This window comes from Schistocerca serialis, chromosome 4 (genome assembly GCF_023864345.2).
Source record: "Schistocerca serialis cubense isolate TAMUIC-IGC-003099 chromosome 4, iqSchSeri2.2, whole genome shotgun sequence".
Taxonomy (NCBI): Eukaryota; Metazoa; Arthropoda; class Insecta; order Orthoptera; family Acrididae; genus Schistocerca; species Schistocerca serialis.
In genome coordinates this window covers 644,291,094-644,315,850 of record NC_064641.1, presented here as the reverse complement: position 1 = coordinate 644,315,850, position 24,757 = coordinate 644,291,094, and the positions used below count along the sequence as shown (strand labels likewise).

The following is a 24,757-nucleotide window of genomic DNA, read 5'->3' as shown; positions in this document are numbered from 1 at the left end:
ATAACCCTTAAGTATATTTTACTTCCTTGTGCAGGTCAGTTGGCGACGAGACAGTGACGTGCTGAAACTGTAAATTATATGCTCCTATTTGATCGCTGTTATGAACGCCTCACAAGCCAAAGATATAAAGAATACACTAAGTAGTTGTCATCCCGGTGATTAATCAAAACACAACACATGTTAATTTGGGATCGTACTGGTGAGCTTATGTCCTCGTTCCTCTCAAATACGTAAACCTATTTACCCAGATATCTGTAGGAGAGGGCCTACACACAAAATTTACGAACGGGTTCTAGGACTTTATTAGGTACTATTTTATTTTCCCTGTGGTCATTGTCCATTACCGGGGTGCGCTGTGTCTCGTGCGGCCAACTGGGGAACTCTTTGAATGACAAGTAGCGGCTCCTTAGTCAAGAGAGCTGACAACGCCCAGGAGAACTGTGTGCTATTCCCACGTCCCTCCGTACCGTATCCGATGACGCCATTGGGGTAGGATGACACGGCGGTCGGTCGGACCCGATTGGCCTCTCAGCGATACAACGCGGAAGTTTGCTTTTGCACTGCACATGTCTTTAATCATACTGAAACTGATTTTCCAGTATAGTTTCAAGCTGTTTCCATTAAGTTTTTGCACTCTGTACTTAAGATTATGCGTGCTATAATAAAACATTACAATGTTATCAGTCGTCCATAGGTCGACACACTATTTTGTACATGAGACAGCCACAGCTAAAAAAAGCACATTGTTAATATTTATGAATCTTCAAATGTTTTCTCTAGAACAGGTCTTATGAACTGATGGGATTTGCAGTGAATGAAGACTCTTCAAGCCACTTTACCTCTTTTCTAGTCCTTTATTGGGAACGCTACCGGTTTCGCACCATCAAAGGTGCATCCTCGGGTGCTGCAATGATTATACCTTAAACAATCTGGAAGCAATAATGTCCCGTAGTTCAGCTGCAAATGTGAAGTCGGCGATTGTTTGTTGTAACAATGCTTCGGACTGGTAACTGGTAGTGCTGTTCTAGTACAATACCACCAATTAACAGTCTTAGCGTTGGCACAACAAACAGTGGTCGTCTTCACATTTGCTTGATGGTCTTATCACTCCACGCAACGGCCTTGCCACAGTGGTATCACCGGTTCCGCCAGATCATCGAAGTTAAATGCTGTCGGGCTTGGGTAGCACTTGGGTGTGTCATCGTCCGGGTCTGCCGAGTGCTGTTGGGAAGCGGGGTGTACTTGGCCCTTGTGAGGCTTGATTGAGAAGTAGCGACACCGGTCAAAGAAACTCCCTGCGGTTGGGAGAGCGGTGTGCTGACCACATGACGCTCTGTATCCGCATCTGGTGACGTCTAAGGGCTGAGGATGACACAGCTGCCCGTAGATACCATTGGGCCTTCAGGCCTATTTCGACGATGTTTGTTTCGTGTCTTTTTTTTTCTTGTCACCCCAAGTGTTCAGTTTGATGTTCACCTACTGGTGCTTAATGCCAGTTGACATGGATCAAGAATTTCGATTTGCAGCTGAACGATGGGATATATGTGCAGACTGAAGCGACGAATAAATTTTTTTTTACAAAGGCCAGGATTCGAACCCACGTCTCCTGCTCACTAGACAGATGCGCTAACCACTATGCCACACTGACACTGTGGCTTTGCACAACTGCACTGACTACCCTCGCACACCTCCTTCCCCAATCTAAATTCCCATTTACGCCTCAGACCACTTGGTATTCCTCTGGTATATCCTGACCTAGTACAAATTTTCATTCTGCATATACACATCATAGATTTCTGAGACTTGAAAAGGTCTCTGGAATCATATATTTTCATTTGAACTATGGAACATCGTGGCTTCCACATTGTTTGAGGGCTAATTATTGCGTCACCTGAGGATAAACCTGTAACGGTGCGAAACCTGTAGTGTTCTCAATAAACGACGACAATGCAGCTAAAGCGGCTTGCTCAGTCTTCATTTACTGTGAATCCTATGAATTCATAAGATCTGTTCTAATGAAAAACGGTTAGAAGATTCTTTAATATTAGCGATGGTTCGGAAATGTTCGATTAACACGTATCTCTCCTTTGTTTAAGGTTTTGAAAACTTCCTTTTGGACAATAGTTCTGTTTGTTATAAATAATATTTTCTGCTGCCATGCACGAATTTTCTTTAGTTATTTTGTGAGCGACGCGTTTCGCGAGATAATTCCCTTTATCAAGAGTATGTTTCGTCGGCTATGACATTTTAATGCAGTATGTTCAGGCCTTACGGATATCTTGTTGTCCTCGTCCCTAGAAACTCACGCAAATTATACCTCCCGTAACACTGTTGACAGTTAACAGTACACAATAAAAACAGTTGTCTGCCAGTATCTGGGTATACGTGGAGGTCTTCCGGTTGCTATTAACGATTCGTATTGCATAAGAGATGTGTACGAAGCCCCAGCAGGAAGTACTGCCATAAATACGTAACCTGCAGCCGCGATGCGAATAGCAGAATTGGGTGGTTTTTGGACAGCGCAGTACCTCTCGGTCTTTTCCTCCCGGAACGTGGAAGGGTCGGAAAGGGGGCTGAGGTGGGGAGGGGGCGGTTCCCAGCGGGCTGGGCATCCTCAGGTACGAGGGTACGCCCCGGCGGCCGGCAGCTGTGGGAACGGCCTTGCAAGCCGCCTCCAAGGCCGACGCCGCCGCTCCAGCTCCAGAACCAACATCCTGGAGCGCTTCCGCGTCACCGCTCACTGGTGGCCCGCGACCACACCCCATGCACGACACAACGCTGATTTAAAACCGAAAGTCGTGATCTATAAACAAATTTTCTTTTATTTGATCCACTAGAGACTGTTGGTGAAAGCATGCTACCGTAGAAACAATGGGTTTGTTAACAAAACTTATTTTTCCTGTAACCAGCCACGATTTTCTTTTTAATTATATTTTGCACGTCGTGCTTCGGGAAATGGTTCCCATTTCCAAATGTGCATTTTCTGTGTGTTTTCGATCTGTTAGGTGCTTCATTCTTCTGTTGTATTTACTGTAATATATAAAAACTTTACACCACCTCCCTGTCCCCTGTTTTTCGTAGGAAGATGCAGTCTTTATTTTGATGTTAACGTGTGTTTTTTTTTATTTATAGGAAGGAGGGCGGGGGGAGGGAGGTAGAGTTGGCAGGGGGCGCATGGTGCCCTCTCGACGTCAAGGAATCAGGATTGGCGAGGGGAAATAAATAGTGGGGCCTTTTTTTGTTTATACCACACCTAGAATACATGCTGTCTGCACCTTATTGTGTTTGTTTGATTTGGAGGAGGGGGCCAAATAGCGAGATCATCGGTCCCATTGGACTATGAAAGGACGGAGAAGGAAGTCGGCCGTGTTCTTCCACAGGAACCATCCCGGCATTTGCCTGATGCGATTTAGGGAAATCACGGAAAACCTAAATCAGGACGGCCGGACGCGAGTTTGAATCGCATTATACACTAAGGCACTGAGTTCAAAAATGGGTGTGAAATCTTATGGGACTTAACTGCTAAGGTCATCAGTCCCTAAGCTTACACACTACTTAACCATAAATTATCCTAAGAACAAACACACACACCCATGCCCGAGGGAGGACTCGAACCTCCGCCGGGACCAGCCAAAGCACTGAGTAAAGAAACAAATAATCCTGGGGGCTATCCTTCGACGAGGCAATGTATATTGGGAAACGGAAAAATTGCTACGCAGCACGATGTCGAGCGGATGCGCCGCTGCTCTCCTTACGCTTGATCATCCATGTATGTCTGTTATTCCATCGATAGCCGGTCGTGTTCTCGTCAGCTCAATTAATGGGTATGTTCTCCTACCTGGTGATGATCACGCTGCGTCGAGGGTCACGTTTGGCACTCCCTAACTGCTTAGAAAAATATTGCCTGTACTTCGGGTTCTGTACAATCTTACTATGACGTTCTTGTAAGTAGTACCAAAAGTCCAACACATCGCTAGGTCCAGGGCAAAATAAACAGCTCATCGCGTGCTCACGTAAACAGGTGACTGCACTGGTTCTTGTTCGCTAGAAATACAGTTCATCCAGAAAAAGTAGAAGCCGAGGCGTGATGTGTTCCGGGGTGACTCGCAGAAAGTACGCCAAATTTTGTCGCACCAAGTGCCATACGTCTTCTGCTTCGCCACGTCTGAGACAGTGCATCCCCCTTTTCCGCGAAGACAAACGGAAAGCAGCCAATAGCACGTAGCGTAACCAGGCGGTTATCCATCCAAGTGTTCCAACGAGTCAAGGCTTTTTTTTTTTTTTTTTTTTTTTTAGCGGGAAACTTATCACTGGCGGTGTTTTGCAAGTGATGTATACGTGCGTTGACTCTCGCTTCATCCGTCTCCTCTTCCCACTCGTTAGCTTTCTCGTCTTTCCTTGCCACGATCCTACTGGTGTTCATCGAATACAACACGAGCACCGCCCTTTGTGTGTTGCATGCAGCCTCTGGCTATCAGTATTCTCCTTTGAGCGTGTCAGCAGGCAACCCGACAAAGGTCACAGTCAAGGATCCATCCGCGAGGCACAGCAGTGTTATGCAAGAGACGGCCGCTGGTGCGTTATCCTTCGTACCGATCGTGATCCGTATCTGGAAGTGTTAGAGCACACGCCGCCTTGGCGTTCATCAGTATCGCCGTGTTGTCGCACCACCGAGACGTTGGCTGCCATGTGTGCAAGAGTATCTTGCGCAATGAACCTCGATAACGTGGCAAGAGTCATCTTTTGATGTCAGTCCCTCCAGCGCGGGACATTTCAGAACCATTTTCATCCTTCTGATCCGCAGGTGTAAATATTGGAACTAAGCCCCGCTAAATGGCTGGTGGAATGGTTCAGACAAAAAAATAACCGCCCCAGGACAGAACGATGATTTGAACATATCCAATGCTTTGACAGGAACGGTCCAATTTGAACCAAGGATTGGTTCCTGAACCCTTATTTTGTTGGATGTTCTGACACTTCCCACTAAGCCACCGAACCGAGGAAATGGACTGAACTCCCCACCCAGCCTTTTGATTTAGGCCTTCAGTAGTTTATTTAAAACACTTCTGGTGAGTTCTAGGGCGATTCCCTGTCACATACCTGTTCAATTACGATATTGCCTTACTTCTGCGGACACTGATGTCCTCAGGCCTTTAAAAATAAATTAATCTTTCTTTCTTTCTTCCTTCCCACAGGTGTACACAAGAAATGTATTTAATGTTCAGGAGCAGATTTAAGATCGTCACCGCCTTTAAATTGAGCCAAGCCTCTAGGTGTCTCCCAGTGGCAGACTTACACAGTTTTCCACCACCAGTTGCTTTGGCACGCGGTAGTTCTCGGTTATGTCGTTTAAGTGCCCCGCCTAGTCAACAGGTATGTAATCCACCAGCATTTAATTGTCCTTTGGACATTTTCCATTAGTTCATATTGACTATTCTTATTGCAGTTTTGACGTCTGCGTTTCGGATATTTATAAATTATTTCTAGCGTTCTTAATTTCCCTCGACAAACATGACGATGGAGTACGAATGGAAAACAAGATTACATGGTAACTTCATCGTCGCAGTGAAAATACTCGAAAAGCGAAGACAATTAACTGATGGTGGGAGATTTAAGCTGGTGTAGTTACATTGACCTTTATCACTTACGTGGTAGCAAGACCCAAATGGCAGTCGTATTTCCATGTTGGGCAGCGAAATTGTTTCCTTCTCTGAGCACAAAGTAGCGCGAATTTATGTGGGTGTGCGACGCATCGCTCTCGCATCTGTTTGTACACAACCGCTGCGTGACTCATCTTCGGCCTCGAAACAGTGCAGGAAGTAACTGCCGAATGCGCACATGCGTCAGTAGCTCAGCTTTCTCTCCAAGCCCAAATGATGACTCATCAGCTAAATTTCTTGTCCACAGCTCTCGCTTACCTTGTCCGGGTTTAGCGATAATTCTCACCTCATATTTTCACGCAGGATACCAGAGAACCAACTCGCAGTGGTGAATCTATTCTGAGATCCTCCAGGAACCTCCGTTTTTTTCATTCTTCGTGCAAAATTAATTTTCTCTTTCCCGATAGTTATCAGCCGAAAAATGTGTTTATAATGATGGTTTTCGCGTACTGCGAGAAAAACACGAGAATGGTGACCCCGTTCAATGATATGTGAGGCCGACCTAGACCTTATTAGCCGTCGTATTCTTCACTGAACAGATTCCTCTTTGTGTAGATGAAGGATGAGATTGCTTCTCACGAAATCTTGCAGCGTGCCGACTTCACCCAAGGTCCATGTCATTGCCGAGCGCGTGTATCGCCCAGCCATGCGTGAATTCCATGGCAGCCACGGATGTTTTAGCTGCGTCTTATATTTTTTGCTTGATGTCTGCTACGCCCTCGGCAGGGTAACCCCTGAGGCGAAACTGACGGACCATTGTTTTTGTCTGCACCGCGAGTCTCTCCCGATCTCTGCCTGGGGGTTTGAGGCGTCCGCCTCCATTTTTTGTGGTGGTTGATGCAGCTTATAAATGAGCTGCTAAACGAAGAATCCCTTTGATCCAGCCGACAAAACAAAACTAAACGGTGCCCCAAACGCTGGAGCTAGTTCCGTGTAGTCAATGGTAGGTCGTTCTGCGTGTGCCTTCATGGGAATGACGAATCGTCTTATAAATGCGTTGCTTAATGCGGCCATTGTTGATCCGAAGGCAGTTACCTGGTAATCTGCTGACCTTGAAGCACGTTCTGTATTTTTAAAGATCCGTCGTTATCGAAAGATTCTACGATTCTGTTCATTACCATGAAGTCCGATTTACCCATCCTACACGAGCCACCTTCTGGTCGAAATCGACTGCTCGTCATGCGTGTGCGTCACGCGCCGGCGTGTAAATCAGCCGCCAACCACGTGGCAAGTGGTTCAGCGACGTCCATAATCCATTGATTGTAGAGTTCTAAAATACAGTCTTTACGGTGGACTCCGCATGTGCAGAAACGGAGAATTGTGGCGATGTCTGCAAACGTCGGAAATTAACCTACCCTCGCTGCAGTCGCTGTTGTAGTGGTAGATTGTGTACCCGTTGTAGCTGAACGGTTCTAGGCGCTTCAGTCCGGAACCGCGCTGCTGCTACGGTCGCAGGTTCGAATCTTGCCTCACACATGGATGTGTGTGATGTCCTTAGGTTAGCAAGGTTTAAGTAGTTCTAAGTCTAGCGGACTGATGACCTCAGATGTTAAATCCCATAGTGCTTAGAGCCATTTGAACCATTTGATTATGTACCTTCTTCATCATTATTTTATGGTTTGCTTCTTTTTCGTTACACACCGCAAAGATTCCATACGAACTTGATATTTTTCCTATTAGTGTCCTCCCACAATAGAGACCAAATATCTGATTCAAAAAGGAGGACAGGAAGAAATATTACTGTTTAACGTGCCATCGACAACGAGATCATTAGAGACGGAGCACAAGGTTGGGGAAGGAAATCAGTCGTGCCCTTTCAAAGGAAGCATCCCGGCATTTGCCTGGAGCAACTTAGGGAAATCACGGAAAACCTGTCTTCGTAGCTGGTCGCGGATTTGATTTGTCGATCTCCCGAATGCGAATCCTGTGCGCCGAACACTGGGGAACCTCCCTCGGTCTGGGTCAAACAGTATTTAGGTTTCACCATACCTGGCCAAAGGAGAAGCTTACACTAAGAATAAAATAGAACATAAATATATTAAATTTGTTTAATGAATGTTGATTCGACAGCTGAAAGAAACAGGTACACTGAACGGGAAAAATAAATTTCGAAATTACTTGGCACAGAAAGAAAACAAGACACGAAGGATAAAGAAAAAAGGCGCTATTTACTGCCTTCTAAGCATTGATCTGTTTGTCTTAAAATATTTTCTCGAGCAAATAAACGACGATGTACTGAAATACTTACACGACATTTTTCCCAGTATTTCAATACTCAGCAGTGTGGAGAATTTACCATGAGATCTTACGCATGAAAAATCACCATGAATTTTGTTTTGATCATTAATAAAATACATATTTAGTCATTGCTCATTCCGTAATTCAGTTACTATATTTCAGTTGTTTTAAAAAGAAAGATGGTCCCTCTTAACTTCCATCGTTCGGTTGCCAAACTGTACAGCAGACACTCCCAAAACACACGTAACTATGAAACCGACATGTAAACAAAAACGACCGCGAGGCTCGGTACAGATATAATTCGCCAGAGGCGCTGCAGTAGACTCACTCGCCACGATCGGTCGATAGACAAGAGAGGCGATTGTGTAAAAGGAACTTTACTTCGCAATCCGATTCATTGACGTTTGAGCGGACGCGTGGCTATTAAGAGAAGTCAATAAAATGTACTACTTTCGTTATAAAAGTAAGATTCAAAATCAGATTGGAACGGGAACTTGATGGCTTCTCATTTTCGGTGAAATAAATCCTCAGTCACCATTCCGCACCCGCCGACACTGCTCCTGCGATGTATTTTCGGAGCGCAGGGTGGCTGCTGCAGCAAGTAGGAGTTACGGACAGCTGCAAGCCACACACTGTCCAGCGGCGGCGCGGACAACAGTGCTGCCAACGTCCACACTTTGTGCAGGTGTGCTACCTGCTGCGGAGACAAACCTGGTTTTGGCGGTCATCGCGAGGCGAACTCGGGACGTAAGGGTGCCAAGGTGAAGTGACTCACCTCAGTATTTAGTCAGCGATCCCGCGGAATGCTTCCCTGTATCGAACTGTTTCAGAGGCATCAGTCTTCCCAACCACCCGCGATGCCCCCACTCTCACCCCCTGTCCAAAGTCCTGCTGCAGTTGATCTCACATACTGGAGAGTATGAGAAAAACAGACACTGTCCTTTAAAATTCACTGAAATATTTTAAAAAATTCTTGGGAAGATTGGAATGTGTGTAAAGGATGTTCTGCGCGCAGCAGTCAAAAACATTTAGGAAAAGCGGGCCTGGATTATTTTTGTCTTAAGACCACATTTACGTCGAAGTCATATTACTTACGCTTTTCTTGTGCATCCGTAATATCAGGATACGGTTCTGAATAAGCTTGTCACAAAAGTAATCCCATATCTGTTCGAATTGTGGGGTTGTTGAGCCGATGCAGTTGAAAGGCTGCGATGATTCAGAATTATGCTTCTATATACGGATAGCGACTTCATACGACTTAATATGCTTCGAAATGTTGGGGAATAATACTCTTCTTACTACTGTTTGATACGGAGGGTACTGAAACAATATTTTTTTGTATTAAATTAGATTTAAATCGGCCTAATTCCGAATTGTCTCTTGGGTCTCGCTCAAACAGTCTTTGAATTGTGATGGAGTAACACCGAAAGAAAAAGAAATAAGGCAGATTGATGACACATTGTGCTAAGATCGTTATTTGAAAGCAGTGTGACAAAATGTGTGTGAAATCTTATGGCACTTAACTGCTAGGGTCATCAAAAAAATGGTTCAAATGGCTCTGAGCACTATGGGACTTTACAGCTATGGTCATCAGTCCCCTAGAACTTAGAACTACTCAAACCTAACTAACCTAAGGACAGCACACAACACCCAGCCATTACGAGGCAGACAAAATCCCTGACCCCGCCGGGAATCGAACCCGGGAACCCGGGCGTGGGAAGCGAGAACGCTACCGCACGACCACGAGATGCGGGCTAGTGTCATCACTCCCTAAGCCTACACACTACTTAACCTAAATTACCCTAAGGACAAACAGACACACCCATGCTCGAGGGAGGACTCGAACCTCCGCTGGGACCAGCCGCACAGTTCATGACTGCAGGAAAGCAGTTTACAGTAATCATTTGTCAGTTTGTGTTCAAAATTATTGGTTGCTCTATAGACGGGAAAGTGTTAAATTGCAACTGTATGTCAGCTGTAAGAATTGTTTTCTGTGCAACATGTGAGAGCAAAGGTCGAGAGGTTAATGACTGGTTCTGGAGCCGATCTAGGGATTTGTCTTCTGTTCGTAATAAAATTTCATCCTTTGCGATTGTATTGTACATATGGTAAATGCCTAGTCACCGGTTTGTGGTTCTTCTGCCACCTTCTTCCCCTTTGCTGAGATCTGGTTAACACCTGGGAGGAAGACAAGAGCATGCAATTTATCACGAGATTGTATAACAGGCTGATTTACTCAGTTACGCAGCATTTCGTTTTTCTTGTGCATCCGTAATATCAAGATACGGTTCTGAATAAGCTTGTCACAAAAGTAATCCCATATCTGTTCGAATTGTGGGGTTGTTGAGCCGATGCCGCTGAAAGGCTGCGATGATTCAGTATTATGCTTCTATAAACGGATAGCGACTTCATACGACTTAATATGCTTCGAAATGTTTTGCTGTTCTCGGACAAATCCAGCGAATTATAGAACAAATAAACAAAGACTGGTAACAGTAAACTTGTTGTTTAATTTAATATAATTAAATAATAAGCAATCAGTTGCATACTAGAAATTTAATTTCTTGATCGGTTTCGGCACTTAGTGCCCTTCTTCAGAAGGTTATACCTGTCGCATTATTTGCGAGTGCCAATAATAAAGTGCATACAGCACAATGCCCATCTGAAGAAGAGTACCAAGTGCCCGAAACCGGTAAAGAAATTTTATTTATTATATGCAACTGGTTGTTTATTGTTTCATTACAGACAACTAGAGTTGCTGAAGATGGGCAACATACTAATACTTGCGGCGGTGGCTGGCGATGTCGCGGCCTCCGGAGACGTGGGCAAAGTTTTGTCCTGCGGGAGCTTTGAACCCTCGGCGCAGCGGCCCATGGCGGCCGGCGTGCGTGCGAGCACGCGTGAGGAATTCCCCCCGGGCAGTGTGCACATTCCAGCCGCGGCGGGGACTGGTTCCCGCTGCAGACGTGCCAACCTAGCCGCTGCCGTGGTCGTGGCCGCTGCGTGAACCTCAGCGACACGCGCGCCCTTTCGCTGAAAGTTCTGAAATCCTAGCCGACCTTTGTGGACAAGCCCGACCTGCCAGCGCAACACGTTGTCCAGGCACTGTTGTGGTTGTCAAAACTCGTCATACGCAGTCATTTAGTGCACATTTACTTTCATCTTAGGAAGAGAAACACAAAATTGTGCAAGAACTTTCGGGCGAACACGAAGGTCCGTTCTATACGGGACGTGTGAGCTTGCAAGATTACCAGTGACGCACCGGTTCCGCCGCCATCTACTGCGTAGACGAGACCACTTGCACAAGACTCATGCGTACAATCGCTGTTAGATGGAATAGGATGGATCCTATTCTCACACCGAGCGAGGTGGCGCAGTGGTTAGACACTGGACTCGCATTGGGGAGGACGACGGTTCAATCCCGCGTCCGACCATTCTGATTTAGGTTTTCCGTGTTTTCCCTAAATCGCTCCCGGCAAATGCCGAGGTGGTTTCTTTCAAAGGGCACGGCCGACTTCCTTCCCCGTCCTTCCCTAATCCGATGAGACCGATGACCTCGCTGTCTGGTCTCCTTCCCCCCCAAAAAAACCAACAACAACCTATTCTCACGCTTATGGAAGCGCTTCGCGCACGCGCAGACGACCTAGTGCAGAGCGCAACTGACAAACAGCGCGAAGTTCATTGTAAATTGCGTCTCTTGCTCAACGAGACGTTGTTGTTCGTTCCTTTCATAAGTAGTTAACGGGTGGAAGATCTGCTGTGAGCTTTGACTGGAATTTAAATGTTAAGATGCTTGTATGGTGAAGTGAATGCGAATCAGTGATCCGGATCTATCTGGAACTGCTGTTAAAAAATGTGTTCTTCACTCGCATGCGTAGGATACATAATGTGTCTTCTCACGATAGGAAAAACGCGATTTAATCTAGTAAATTAGCATTGGCAACAGAAAACCAACATTTCTATTACGAAATTAGAATTATATTAATACCTTCAGCTGTTAACGGGTGTTGATATATATCAACGGGGACGGGTGAAAATGTGTACCCCGACCGGGACTCGAACCCGGGATCTCCTGCTTACATGGCAGACGCTCTGTCCATCTGAGCCACCGAGGACACAGAGCACGCCTCCCGTGAGACCCACATTCTCACCTTGTATGTCCACACACTACATTCATAGTGTCCCACCCTAACACACTCATTACTCGTGGAAGACATTCTTACCAAGTCCCGTAAGAGTTCGGGGAATATGTGTGGTCCGCAGCCAGTGGTGGTGCGGTAGCGTTCTCGCTTCCCGCGCCCGGGTTCCTGGGTTCGATTCCCGACGGTGTCAGGGATTTTCTCTGCCTCGTGATGACCATTTTTGAATATGTGTGCATCTGCACAGAAGAAGACGGTCATGGCCGGTACTGCCAGAACTATATACGTATATGGATATGGTGTCTGTTCTTTCGAACATGTCCGAAAGTACAGACACCACACCCATATAAATATTTCTGTTGGTTTATCCATGACTTCCAGCTTCTGTAGTAGGTCGTTTACACAAGTGACTTAGTTTCACAAAAACTGCACGAAAACAGCTAAATACGGCGTTACAGTGTCTGTCTAAACTACAGTTAAATATAGTAACCATTACAAAAGGACATAAAATACTTGATATGCACGAAAAGCAAATTTAAGCTGTCGGTTCACTTGCTGGAAGTTGACAACAAAAACAGTAGACACGTGGAGCAGACGATTAGACAGGTGTATGATGTAGCCGGCCGCTGTGGCCGAGCGATTCTAGACGCTTCAGTCTGGAACCGCGCTGCTGCTACGGTCGCAGGTTCGAATCCTGCCTCGGGCGTGGATGTGTGTGATGTCCTTAGGTTGGTTATGTTCAAATGGCTCTAAGCACTATGGGACTTAACATCTGAGGTCATCAGTCCCCTAGACTTAGAACTACTAAAACCTAACTAACCTAAGGATATCACACACATCCATGCCCGAGGCAGGATTCGAACCTGCGACCGCAGCAGCAGCGCGGTTCCGGACAGAAAAGCCTAGAACCAGTCGGCCACAGCGACCAGTGGTTAGTTAGGTTTACGTAGTTCAAGTCTAGGGGACTGATGACCTCAGATGTTAAGTCCCACAGTGCTTAGAGCCATTTGAACCATGTACGGTGTAAACGCTTTTTTGTAGTCGGACCGTCTGTCAAGTGGAGCGTTGCAGTAGATGATGACTTTCTTGTTCGTGTCGCACGTCCCGTGTAAAACGGGCTTGATTCTCACCGCTGCCAGAAAACATCCGCTGTTGAGTAGCAGCGATGTACGTCTGTGGAGATGCGAATTGAGGACATTCGAAAGTGGCTAGTTTCAGCAGTACAGTTCTACCAGGAATGGTTATACAGCAGAGCTGAAGTGCCACGCCCAGCAGCGACAGCGGTGGACACTTTCAGTGTCTGGGAGAGAAACGTTGTCCGCCGAAGCCAGGGCGGGCGTGTCTGGCGACCCAGAAGACCCTGTCCCACCTGGCACCAGACAAGCCGTCTGTCTACACACACACACACACACACACACACAAACACACACACACACACAGTCACAAACACATACAGTCACAGCCCTCGCAGTTTCCTTCCTGGAGAGAGACCTTCAAGAAAGCCGATGTTCAGTACTCGGAACACTCGTGCATATCTTTACTGGGTCTGCTTTTGTTGTAGTCCGTATTATGTGTCGCTGATGAAGCGAGTTCGATTACAGTCAGATTAAAATTACATGATAATTGACACTTCACGCGTACCTCCTGTCGGAGGTCGCGGTGTCACACGTGAACGGTCCAACACGGGCAACGCATCGTAACGAAGGGACAATTCACTTGCCATCCCGGCCGGTGTGGCCGAGCGGTTCTAGGCGCTTCAGTCTGGAATCGCGCGACCACTACGGTAGCAGGTTCGAATCCTGCCTCGGGCATGGATGTGTGTGATGTCCTTAGGTTATTTAGGTTTAAGCAGTTCTAAGTTCTAGTGGACTGATGACCTCAGATGTTAAGTCCCATAGTGCTCAGAGCCATTTGAATCATTTTTTTAAAACCCTGAATCCCATTTAATTGTTTCCGGCCACTTCCAGGGTTACATGTTATCTGCCTACGTTGGGTTGGTTCAAATGGCTCTGAGCACTATGGGACTCAACTTCCGAGGTCATCAGTCTCCTAGAACTTAGAACTACTTAAACCTAACTAACCTAAGGACATCACACACATCCATGCCCGAGGCAGGATTCGAACCTGCGGCCGTAGCGGTCTCGCGGTTCCAGACTGTAGCGCCTAGAACCTTCGGCCACTCCGGCCGGCCCTACGTTGGGAAAGCGATGTGGCAGCACTGTAGCGCCATTTCATAAAAACCAAATAACAGTCAGTTTTAATCAGAGTGTAGTCTCATCTTTGAAGAGATAGAAAAGACTGAGAAGAGCGTTAATCGAAACAGGCTAAATGCCTATCCTTGAAGTTGACAGTAGCAAAAGAAGAAGACAATGAGAGTGGAGAAGTTGATCATAATAATGTTGATGAATTGAAAAATAGGATGATGATGAGGAAGAGTAGTAGGAGAATGCTTAAAAATTATGATGCTAATTAACAAAACATAAACGTGTTGATGATAATGACAGCGACGATAATATAGATGACGATGATGAGGAGGAGGAGGTGATGGATTAAAAGTGATGAAGGAAGTTATGAAGTGAAACAATAAAATGAAAAGTGGAGGTGGTGATCGTCGTTTTATTGTTGTTGTTGTTGTTGTGATGTCAGTGGAAATGATAATGGTGAACACCATGGAAATGGTACGTGCCTGCGGCCTACAAATGGACACACATTTTTCTCCGAAATACTATAGTCGAACGACAGTGGTTGTATTTATTGCGCAGGATATCTCTCTTTTTTTTTTAAGTTTTGGTCTTCTCAGACGAAAACAAACTGCGCGACCGATGAAGAGTAATGATTTTGAAACTTACTGGCAGGTTAGAACTGTGTGCCAGACCGGGACTTGAACCCGGAACATTATCTTCTGCAGGCCTCTGAGTGAACTATCCAGGGGCGATTCGCTCACAACTTAGAAGGGGCACTTTTGGGTTCGAGTCCAGTGTGCTATATCAAAAATTTCTTTATTTTCAAAACATTATATTTACGGTAATATCCTCGTGTGTATGTATGCTCTGAAACGGAAGAAAACGTTTGAACGCCCATCATTCCAAATAACATGTATCGCATCATGCAGAGAAACAGATTCAGTTGGCACACAGTTGTCAGCCACCAGGCAGAAGAGTGGTAGCCCGCTCGTCCTGAATACACACCCAGCACCCCGACCTCTGTTCCAACTGGCGTGTTAGTACACTTCGACACGGCCGTCGCTGAGGTGTAGAGCACTACAGTGCAGTGCACGGATTCCTGCCGCTTTCCCACGACCTCGTGCCAGCCGCATCCGCCTCGCGCAGAACCGGCGGGGTGTCGGTGTGGCCATCGCGCTGGCGCGGCCGCCCGCTTCGTGACGGGCTGGGTCGGGCGGCAGTTTCACCGTGTAGCCCTGTTTCCTTTGGCACTCTTCCTAAGTAAGCCTCTGGAGCGCCGAGAAAACCAACAAACACGATCACTTGTAACTGCTCTGACCTCCCTCTCCCGGTTGTTCAACTTGCGATGCACTACGACGTCGGAGCACTTTACCGATCACCACGTCAATTTTGCGGAGAATGAGGATGGCATGAACTACATGGTTAGAAAGTTCCGCAGAGGATATCAGAAATGGGGTTTAGACTTCATCCTAGAGAAAACGGAGTATTACGTTACTGCAGGAGTGGATCAAGACCTGACTTAAGTGATAGTAAGGGCTGTGCACTTTTACCCGCCAGGATAGCCGAGAGCGCTAACGCGCTGCTTCCTGGACTCGGGTAGGCGTGCCGGCACCGGATCGAATCCGCCCGGCAGATTAACGACGAGAGCCGATGTGCCGGCCAGCCTGGATCTGGTTTTTAGGCGGTTTTCCACATCCCGCTCGGTGAATACCGGGCTGGTCCCCATGTTCCGCCTCAGTTACACGGATCGCAGACATCTGCACACTTTCGCACTCTTCCATGGATTACACTCACCGCAGACAGTTGGGGTACACAAATTCCGTCCCGGGGGGTACGGGGTGGCGGCAGGAAGGGCATCCAGCCACCCCTTAACCAATAACATGCCAAATCCGATTAACCATGGCTGACCCTGCGTAACTGCACGACAAGGCTCAAGCGATAGTAGTAGTAGTAAGGTCTGTGGACTCTTATTATTATTAGGGAGTCATTAATAACAGCGATATTACGAATCGCGAGTACCCAAGGTAGACAGGTAACCAAAAAATTAAACCGAATCGTGTGGAGCACATGTATTACATCGGGAATGAAGATTAGTGCATTTAAAACTATTGAAAAATATATAGCAACGTATTCAGCAGAAACATGGGAAATAACTGAAAGAATTAAGAGGAACATAATGTCAGTGTAGATAGGATTTTGGAGGTGTTGCTATAGGTTGGGTTGACACTAAGGGATAAAATAAAAAATTAAGACATACGCAAGAGAGTGTACTGGGCACCGCTGTACGCCGCTGTAGTGGATACAATCGAAGCAAAACGACAGTGATAGTATGGACATGCATGCTGTTTGGGTGAGGACAGATGACATAAAAAGATGATGGAATGGATTATAACTAAAAGAAGAAGAAGAAGAAGATGATGATCATGATGATGATGACGCACAAAAACAACTGGAAAGAAGGAGTCAGATAGTAATTTGAAAATTGAAAGAAGTTAGGACGCGAGAAACAGCTATAATGTTGTATTAAATCGCTAAAAATGTACAGTGTTGCACACTACATAAAAGACGGCTGCAACTGCAAAATTATTTGTCAAGCGGATTTACGAAATTCGATGCAAAGTGTTAAGGAATTCGATATGGTTAGTAAGAAATCAACATTGATTCAAGTTCTTGGTGCTTCTGTACAAGCCTAAGAATCCTCTTATCAGGCATATTGACGTGAAATTTGCGATATCTAGTGCTCGTGGAGATCGTTGGATCAACAGATATCCTAAATCCCTGGATTACTGGTCTTGAAACTGAATTAACTCAACAATCTAACCAAACAACTGAAGGACAATGAAAATCGAAAGCGAAAGAAAGCAAAAAGCAGTTGGTTTAAAAGTATTCGGAGTCCTTCAAAAAAAAAAAAAAAAAAAAAAAAAGTTCAAATATGTGTGAGTTCTTAAGGGACCAAACTGCATAGGTCATCGGTCCCTAGACTTACACACTGCTGAAACTGACTTATGCTAAGAATAACACACACGCCCATGCCCGAGGGAGGACTCGAACCTCCGGCGAGAGGGTCCGCGCAGTCAGTGACATGGCGCCTCTAACCGCACGGTCACGGAGTCCTTCGGAAAATACTTACAATTATACTCATGGATTAGTGTACGTGTTCTTTTTTTTACATTTATTGATACATATAAGCCGCTCTTGTAGGATCTAAAGCACGAAGATATGTAGGTGCGTTATATCAGCGTTTGGCCTTATACAATCTAAACTGATTTATTCACCATCTTTAATCTGTGGTACCAGAGCTACTGCAAACTCCATTGTTCTCCTCATCTGAGAGGTACTGCGATATAAACAGCCTTATACGGTGAATTAATAGTGGAGAACTTCTTATTTGTCTATTTATTTATTCTATTGGTTTCATGCAAATATGTCACATAATGTTACAACAGAAAGTTTGTCTACGTTCTTCACAAAATATGAAAGACAACTATGTGATACAATTAGTTTGCAAAGTACCTTAGTCTGACTACACCATTAGGATAAGAGCCATAAAATTTTAATATGAAATCTAATTTTACATATATAATCTGAACAGCTTTTCTGAAGTGTTGTTATGTATAATGAATCCGCCTTACTAGCTCAATGGTCAATGTGTCTGGCTACTATAAGGAGGACCCAAGTTGGATTGCCGAACCCGCCAGGAACTTTTCCGTGGTGAGAGAAATGAAGAGAGGTATACTCAGCATTGTGATGGCAACTGAGGAGCTAACTGAGCGAGAAGTAGCGGCTCCAAGGTCATCAAAGCCGACAAATCCCGGGAGTGCGGTGTGCTGACATTGTACTTGTCCATGCCGCATCCGCATGACGCCACTGGCCGAGGAAGACCCGGCGGTCAGTCGGTCTCGATTCGCCCATCCGACCAGAAAGCGGAGCATTAGATTATGCAACATAAAGAAAAACTCCACAAATTAACTTATTATTCCTTTCTTTTATATAAAACTCGTGCAAGTCGTGTGAATGAAGTTGACAATTCCTCATTTGCAAAGGAAGAAAAGATAGCAATAGATTCCAAAATTGGAGTGAAAATACCACCACTCGAAGCTATAATGATATCGTCTGCTAGAACGGCTGCCACCCTGACCGCAGAGACATCTATCGGTACCTGTCTCTGGCAAAGATCTACAGCGTAATACGGTGGCGCCACAAGATGCCATCTGTCAGAGGGATGATGGGCAGGAGGATAGTGCCCACTGCGCATGCGCGACAGGAATATCAAGTCACAGCGTCAGACACAACCGTATCACTGACAAGCTGCTGTGGACGCTTTTCGCACCTTCCGGCCGTGCGACGCGGCGCAGCGTGCGCAAGTGTGAACTACCCGCCGTCGACTGCGCTGCTTTCCCTGTGTCGCCGTCACAGCGGTGGAGGGCCCGCTTTCTTTCCCGACAGCAAACAGCTCCGGCCGGACACCCCCGCTGGCGAACCCCGTCGAGAGGAAGAGATCGCAGCGCTCCAGCGGACGCAGTTTGTGCAGAAAGCGCGCCTCAGATGAAAGTAGCCGCGCAAACATTCGCCCCGAGTAATTCGCAGAGTCCCATCGCGCACGCCCCATCGCAGCCGGTTTCCCTTTCACTAGGACTTCCTCGGCGGAACAGGGCTGGTGCTACACACGCTGTGTTTAGAAGGCGGTCTGTTCTTGCTTCGCAGTTGTAGAATTACTTCGTGGACCCACTAAACCCAATCCCAGATGTAACAGAATGCAAGAAACAAGAATGAGATGAATTACATTCAGAATTAGGTGGAGAAGGAGACTCAACACGGGAACAAGTGGAAGGGGTGTTAAAGAAAACAGGAGGAAGAAAGGCACCAGGTTTGGATGGGGCTGATATTGAGACAGAGAAGGCGACAGTAGAAGTAGGAAGGCACAGGCTATACAATACGGTGACTGTTGTATGGAAAGAGAGAAAAACACTGGAGGATTGAAAAAAGGATGATATAGTGCCTATTTTCTAGAAAAGAACGACGACATATTGCAAAAAATATAGATTTCCTTCACGTGTGTGTCCTTGTACACAGGTATTCAAGAGAAACTCAGAAAGAAGTATCTGGAACAGGAAGAAAAACTTGCTCTAAGAAAGCCGAATAGGAAGAGTATGCACGTCCTAAATAAACTCCATTTTTACAGCAAGACCACTACAAGAGAACAAATACGAGTATGAAACAGGTGTGTTGATTGATTTCTTGGGCTTATTTCACTTTATAAAGGGAGTAACGTGACGATTGATCTCTTTCATTGTGACGACAGTTGGTTCGTGATCGCAAACGTAACTCTCTCCATCAGAGACAATTTTTAGAAAAGAGCGTGAGTTTATACCGCCGAAATTCCCTCAATCTTTCCATCTCATAGTGCTTCTGTTCACTGACCAACCGTTTTTTTTTTTTTTTTCAAAGATTTCCCCTTACTTGGTCTCAAGCTTGCTTAGGTGTCCCACTTGTCGGTGTCTTTGCGTGTGATCTAAGATTTTATATGTTTTGTAGCGGCTTTTTACTCTAAGTCAGAGACAAAACTGTATGATAATTTGCTCTTTCACGTCAGCCATCGCAGACACCAAAAACTTATGGAAATACATCCACGGAATAAAAACACAACGGCACAGATTCCGCCTCCATAGTCGAGGTCGATAACGCACGCTTGTGTGATGACGCTCCATAAGAGCTACGCTGTGGGAATCATGATGATGGAGAAATTTTCGCCATCGATATTTGACCGGCAACCTATGAATGGAGTAAAGTTCCTGATTGTCGGACTTCGCGTCGGTGCTCCGAGTTAAATGCCTAACGTATCAGTAGCGACTCATGGAGTGAGACATCGTTAATTGCTCAAATGGTTCAAATGGCTCCGAGCACTATGGGACTTAACAGCTGAGGTCACCAGTCCCCTAGAACTTAGAACCTGCCCGAGGCAGGACTCGAACCTGCGACCGTAGCAGTCGCGCGGTTCCGGACTGAAGCGCCTAGAACCGCTCGGCCACCACGGCCGGCTTTCACCAACATTTCCCCGCTAATAACACATATCTTGCTTTTGAGACTTGGTTGACACAGTTTTACTTCTTTCCCGCTCACTACAGCCTTTGTTAGGTACAGCTAAATTCAGCATCTGCTTGTTGACATGACAGGCTAATACACTTCTGCCCGCTGCAGAAAGAGAAAGCTCTTGAGAAATTAAGCTACGTCCGAGAGCGCAAGACATGGTTTTCTGTGACAACGGCATTTAGATTGGCTTCGTGTGAAAACGCCAGTTAGATTGGTACCTGCCAGTGGCGTGATTTTCATTGTCCTGGGCGTTCCATTCTTTCCATTAGTCGTCTTGATCCGGGAGAGAGGGCCTCCATGTAAACGAGGTGGGCGAAAGGCTTGTCGCCGCCGCGCCACCTCTCCGAAGTCTGTAGCCGGAACTCGGCTGAAGCGTCTCTTTAAGTGTAGGCGCCTCGCCGCGCCAATTACCATCTTCTGGAAGAGTCTCTTCGTGTTTTCTAATGGTAAGTGTTTGTATGCCGTGTTTCTGAGGCAGACTCTGGAACTTAACCAACCGCGAGCGGGAACTTCAAACCGTCTGTCCAAGATAGCGGAACAGCGGTCGTTAAATCGGTACACGAATTCCATTCCCGTCTGCATCAGCTCTGGCTCACATAGGAAGAACTGTGAGGAAGAGTAATTTATGCAACAAGAAAGTCACTGTCAAAACCCTTCGTCGTCTGACTCTTGTTGCTGTCGTCAGACAAGCTGAATACAGTTCTCCACGCTAGTCTTCCCCGTAGAAGACATCTTCATTTCTGCTGTAGTGCTTACTTTCATTACGAACGTGATGCTTCCAGATGTGTACTAGAAACCTACTACTTCTTTTAGTGAAATTGTGCCACAAACAGCTTTTCCGCCGAGGAGTTTCAGTATCTCTTCTTTAATTTTCCGATGTAAACATCAGCAACCTTCTGTAGTAGCACATCTCAACACTCTCTATTCCCTTCTTATCTCTATTGTTCATTAACTCTGTTTAGCTACAATATCAGTCTACACTCCAAGCATACTGTGTGTTAGTTGTGTAAGTGTAGATATTCGTATTGGTTGGCGACTCCATGGAGTGCTGTGTGCACAACGACCATATATGTTAAATTAAAAGGAAGGTCAGCGTTGGCCTTGATGGTTTCTTCTGCTTTTGCCCGCTGCAGAAGTGTATAACTTGATACCAGTGCCTATGAATTTAATTTGTACACCACAGCGCTCAAGATGATCACTATGTCATTGAAAATCGATTTTGCTATCAATAAACCACCAATATTGCGGCCAACGCTGACACCTTTTAATTTATTCTTATTGGGGACTGAGGACAATATACTGAACAATATTACATCAGTATTTACTTCATCTGCAGATCAATTAATATAGCTATTAGGAGTAGTATGTTTTTAGGTTGGTTAGTACCTCCAAGTACACTGACAGAAAAAAATTTGCAGCACTAAAGAATAATTAATGCAAGGTACTGAAATTTCGGGAATACATTTGTCTTGGTAAAAATATGTAAGTGATTAACATAGCAAGATCACAGGTAAGCGCGAGATAAGCCATTGAAAATGTGGACTGCTGGTACATTAATAACCGGCTTACCGCCAGACTGTTGAATGCAAGCATGTAAAAGTGCGTGCATAATTAAATGAAACAACAAGTTTACTGTTACCAGTCACCGTTTTATTTTTTCCACGACGCGTTTCGAAGGTTTAAACCTCCATCATCGGGTGGATTTACATTAGTTAGTATTACATATGTGTGTATGTTGTGTTACGACATTTGGAGGAACTTGTGGCACTGCCTCCAGTGGTCACAGGTTCCTTTTTCTGTCGTAACACTTCACATGTATACTGCCACATTTGTAAACAAATAAAACGGTGACTGGTAACAGTAAACTTGTTGTTTCATTTAATGTCAGTAACAGTCACGGTAAAGCCTAACCTAAAAATGCGTGCATAATGTTGCACATGTGCCGGATGTCAGTTTGTGGGACAGTGTTCCATATATGTTGCACTTGGCCGGCCAATACAGGACGGTTAATGCTGTTTGTGAATGTCGTTGGAGTTGTCGACCGATGATATCGCATATGCGCTCGATTGGAGACAGATCTGGCGATCGAACAGGCCAAAGCAACACGTGTGCACCAAGTAGGGCATGTTAGGTGAGCATTATCCTGTTGGAGAACAAACCACTGAATGCTGTTCATGGCCGGCCGGAGTGGCCGAGCGGTTCTAGGCGCTACAGTCTGGAACCGCGCGACCGCTACGTTCGCAGGTTCGAATCCTGCCTCGGGCAAGGATGTGTGTGATGTCCTTAGGTTAGTTAGGTTTAAGTAGTTCTAAGTCTAGGGGACTGATGACCTCAGATGTTAAGTCCCATAGTGCTCAGAGCCATTTGAACCAATGCTGTTCATGAATGGCAGCAGAACAGGTAGAGTCACGTCCAGGTGCAAAGCAGTTATCGGCACGTTATCTGATTGCAGTTATAAGGGCTTTCGGAAATCAGGCATACTTTTCAGGGAAACTTTATGCGTTTGATAATTTACTTGTCGATAGTTATAATATTTGTGTTGATACTAAAAATTGGCAAACAGCCAAATATCATTGGAAATTCAATGAATGTAGGAGCAAATACACGTGCCTTTTCACCAAACTACCTATAAAATTTGTTAAGAATGAAATAATATGACCAGTGTTGGAAAAAATAAGTTAGAACGTACCACGAGCGGAACGCATCCAGCGATCCAGCGCTTAAGTAGTACATCTTACTACTTGCAGATTATGTTGTCCTAATGGACTACTACAGTGTACAATGTCTGAAGTAAATCCGCCATCTGAAAGCCGGGGCCTCTCCTTGTGAGATAAATAAAGGAATGGAATATTTCCTTCCAAATAATTCTCGCATACAACCATTAGGGGAAAAAAATTCAGCAAAAGGTCGTTTATTCAGAACCCTCGTATCATCTTTCATGTGCCAAAGGAATAGGAAGGAGGAAAGTGATATTTTTGTGTGAAAGTACAGATGTATGTAATCACTCATAATTTTCTATCTTGCCATTTTTGCGGCTGTTGTTTGCATTGTATAAAGAGCTGTAGTTTTTTCTCATTGTGTTGCACCAATGATTGTTCTGGTGCACTGGGTATTTAAAGATGAGGTTTTATATTCATAAGGGGGGAAGATAAGAGTTCAAGGTCCTGTCGATGATGAGGTGGTGGTGGTGGTGGTTAGTGTTTAACGTCCCGTCGACAACGAGGTCATTAGAGACGGAGCGCAAGCTCGGGTTAGGGAAGGATTGGGAAGGAAATCGGCCGTGCCCTTTCAAAGGAACCATCCCGACATTTGCCCGAAACGATTTAGGGAAATCACGGAAAACCTAAATCAGGATGGCTGGCGACGGGATTTAACCGTCGTCCTCCCGAATGCGAGTCCAGTGTGCTAACCACTGCGCCACCTCGCTCGGTCGATGATGAGGTCATCAGAGACACACAGCATGAGCTCGGACTGGGCCAGGAGCAAAGAAGTCTACCGGGTTCTTTTGAAACAAACCATCCTGGCATTTGCCGTACGAGAGTAAGGGAAATCACGCAAAACCTAAAACATGGATGGCAGGACAGGTGTTTGAACAGCCGTCCTCCCAAATATCTCCACTGCGCTACCGGTGCGCCACCTCGCTCAGTTTTCTAGGTAGGGGGGAGGGGTGGAGGCGGGAGACGGCAGAGTTCACGTCCCCGTAGGATGTTTCCTGAGAAAGCAGCAGCTGTCGACGGCGCCGAAGACTTTAGCAGCGGGCCACGACAGGACACGGCGGGGTGTGGCGGTGGCGGGGGCGGGATGCGGGTGCTCCATCCTGAGGAATGCGAACCGGCGGCGTCGGCGGGCTGTCCCTGGAGAAAGTACCTTTCTCCGCACCTGTCGAGGCGAGGCGAGGCGCTCGCGGCCGACCGAGAATCTGCGCGCGCCGCTCCTGACCTGCTGGACCCCGGCGCCAGTCTCACCTCACTTCACCTCACAACTCAGGATCGCCGACATCTCCCTCATCATGAATTAACACTTCCGCCAAACGTTACCTCAAGAATAGATCAGCTCTGTACAAGGGAGAAAGAGCTTTCTTCGTCAGTTAGAGAAAACAGCTTCTCACCCCGAGAATAGCATTGTCGACGACTGTTACAATTGATTATGTAAATTGAAGGTGGAGGGGGGGTGGGGGGGGGGGGGGGGAAGTAAAGGGAAGAGGAGGAATCGATGTTATCAAATGCATCAGGACTTTATGCGGAATCGGTGGTGACGGGTGGAAATGTGTGCTGGACCAGGACTCAAACCCAGGATCTCCTAGGCAATTTCAGAAACCACTGCTCCAACCAGAGACGCATTCCCACCTAGCGGCAGTCCCCGTCCATGTCCTCCGTGCTCGCTATTTATAGATTCCCGCTGGAGGTCGAACGTAACCGTGCATCCGCACTGGAGGTTGTGGATTCAT

The 24,757-nt window shown here is 46.1% G+C and overlaps 1 protein-coding gene and 1 non-coding gene across 2 annotated transcripts in view; one reads left to right on the top strand and one right to left on the bottom strand.

Moving 5' to 3' along the window:
* The window catches only part of LOC126475505 (death-associated protein kinase related-like), a 230,473-nt gene that overhangs the window by 166,346 nt on the left and 39,370 nt on the right, over positions 1–24,757 (top strand). The window lies entirely within an intron of this gene.
* Positions 11,940–12,013, bottom strand: Trnat-ugu (transfer RNA threonine (anticodon UGU)). Its single transcript has one exon. It is a non-coding gene; the product is annotated as a tRNA-Thr (tRNA).